Raw genomic sequence first — 2618 nt, 5'->3', positions numbered from 1 at the left:
AAATAAATCCCTTTAAGTGGTGTTGTTTCCAAAGGTGTTGGAAACATCTGTAACTTTAAGGGAAATTGATTTTGCATAAACAGTGGAAAATGGTTCAAGTTGCATTGCTTTCTGGGGAGGATGATGGCTTATGTTCAGTTAACCAAAGATCAGACAAAGGGTACTTTCACAATACATCATATAGCACTATAATTCAACTTTGGCTGCATGCAATAAAATCCCATAATTTTCAGTTTGGTCAAAGGTGTCGGAAAAGCTCTGTCTGTAAGGAATCTTAAAGACCCTGTCAAACTGCAAATCCCAGGACTCCACAGAATGCAGCCATAGCAGCTAAAATGGAGGACCCAAAACAACAACAAAGCATCCTGACAACAACAGTGATAGCAACACTACAGCTGGTATAACAGTGGCCTATACAAATAAATTACTATAACGACAGCTATATGTAGTAAGACAGAATAATAATTAACTGCAAGTCTATGCATGAAACATTCTTATAATTAAGACAGACTAATACTCATTACATGTAATATATAATAATACATATAGAGAGGATGAATACAATGCCCAGTATACTTCTGAGTGTACTCCCACTAATGGAATGGAAATTTACTCCTTTTGAGTAAAATATGTACTTTACAATTAACCAAAAGGTGATAAAACTTTCAAACCTGTATCGTTCAAGGCAATATAAATGGAAGACAATGCAAAGAGCAACGTATATGTATCCAAGGAGTGGGTAGTCAATAGCCAACGGTTTATCTGTACTTGAATTATTGTTCCTTCAGACTCAGTTAAAATCGAATGACACTGTAACTGTGAAGCATGAAAGGGCCTACTTACAGAGATAGCTGCGTTGTTGACCATAAGTCCAAAGTCCCAAGGTCTTAATGCCTTTACTAGGCTAACTAAAAAGGCCAACACAAAATTAATTATACAAAGGCACAAAATTAATTGTTCAAACTTTTTAAACACGTTTCACTGTAATGCAAAAGTGGTTAAAAAAGGAATCCCCATGCAGTAAAAAGGTAGGTGGGTGGGTGAAAAAGTGATTATATTAACAGTCATGTACTTGGCATGTTCTGAGATCAGAGCTGCTGGCCTTTTTTATCATGATTATAAAACCATTCAAAGTGAAGCAAACAACCATGATATTTCTAAGCATTTTCACATTCTTTCACACACAAATCTAAATGATATATTAAGCTATTATTCCATTCCACAGCTGGCACGCCCTACTTGAGTGGGTCCTGAGGGGCCCACTGGTTATTCTGGCCCATAAGTTTTCTGGGAACTGTAGAGCACAGAAGCAAGGTTTCCAAGGGCTGGTACTACTTAGCTTCCTAATAGGGCATTCAGCTGCCACTACTGGATACTCTTTAAGGTACAACATTGCAGGAAATGGAAAGTGGCGGCCACCATTGAGTAAGAGGGTTGACTGATCCCCCCAGGAAGCAACATCATCACAACTGGAATCTGAGTCATAATATGCTCAGGAGCCAGTCAAGTAAAGTGCCAGCCTTGGCAATGCCTGTTAACTTCAAGCTCATGATCTGTAATGCACTGAAGGCTTTCCTGATGATCCAAGAAGTGTTACTCACTGATGCACCTGTAATGCTCTGCTCCTAGATAGGTAAACAGCTTACCTACCCATCAAGGCTAACTCATCATCCTGTTCTTTAAGCAGAAAAGGCCAAGGCCTTCCAAAACCCTCTGACCCCTCTTCCTTAGGGCTACTCTATATGTAAGATTATTATGCGAATTGCTGCGCATTTTTTATTTTTACACATTTGCATGAACACCTATTTGTTTTTACTTTCCTGTGCAAATTTGCATCTATTTGTCCTCCCTCTGTCGAAAATGCACAGCCATGAAAAGCCACATGTTCGATAATGCGGATACTTGGAGATAATCTGGTAAAAAACATGATTACATTTTTAGCTGAGTTTGAGGAGTCCTCCCCGCCTGCAAAAAAGCACCAATTCCTCCAAAATGTGTGTGGAGGGATTGTGTTCTATTAGAATATAACAAGGTTTAAATGGTGTAGAAAAGCCCTTAGTTTCTCAGAACCGAGTTTAACTGCACCCAGAAGAAGCAGGACAACTTAAGACAAGCAAAATATTCCAAAAGAAAGTTTATTTACCAAAGGAATAAAGAAATCAAGACTGGACAACAGCAAACCCAGACCATCATGAAGAGAAAGTAAAGTCAGATCTAATTTTAGCTCTACTCTCATATTCTAAATTCAGTTCACTGGATATACAGTATGGAGGACAGACCAGGAACAGACCTACCCTCAACTCCCATGTAGAGCTGTCATGTGCATGCTTTTTCACACTAGGAACCTGGCATGAACAAGGGTCACAGTTGCCTCTATAGAACCTACTAGTGCAGGAGTCCCTTCCATACTTTCTGGCAAAAAGGATGGGCCAGATGAACCTGGCATCTTCTCACATCACCTCACCATTATCCCTAGTCCCACATCACTGATAGAAAATGACATTTTCAGGGCAAGGGTGGTTGGAACACTTCTGCTACGCCTTAAGTTGGTTCTTCTACAAGCCAAGTAGTTAATCCTCTGTATCCATGGATTCAAGAACCCACAGCTTGAAAATATT

The 2618-nt window shown here is 39.5% G+C and overlaps 1 protein-coding gene across 2 annotated transcripts in view; it reads left to right on the top strand.

Annotated features, from left to right (window-relative positions):
• Positions 1 to 2618, top strand: part of LOC121919151 (cytochrome P450 20A1) — a 24812-nt gene that overhangs the window by 17237 nt on the left and 4957 nt on the right. The gene's annotated exons all lie outside the window — the stretch shown is intronic.

This window comes from Sceloporus undulatus, chromosome 1, assembly GCF_019175285.1.
Source record: "Sceloporus undulatus isolate JIND9_A2432 ecotype Alabama chromosome 1, SceUnd_v1.1, whole genome shotgun sequence".
NCBI lineage: Eukaryota > Metazoa > Chordata > Lepidosauria > Squamata > Phrynosomatidae > Sceloporus > Sceloporus undulatus.
The sequence above is the reverse complement of the archived record's forward strand: the minus strand, read 5'-3'. Positions and strand labels throughout refer to the sequence as shown.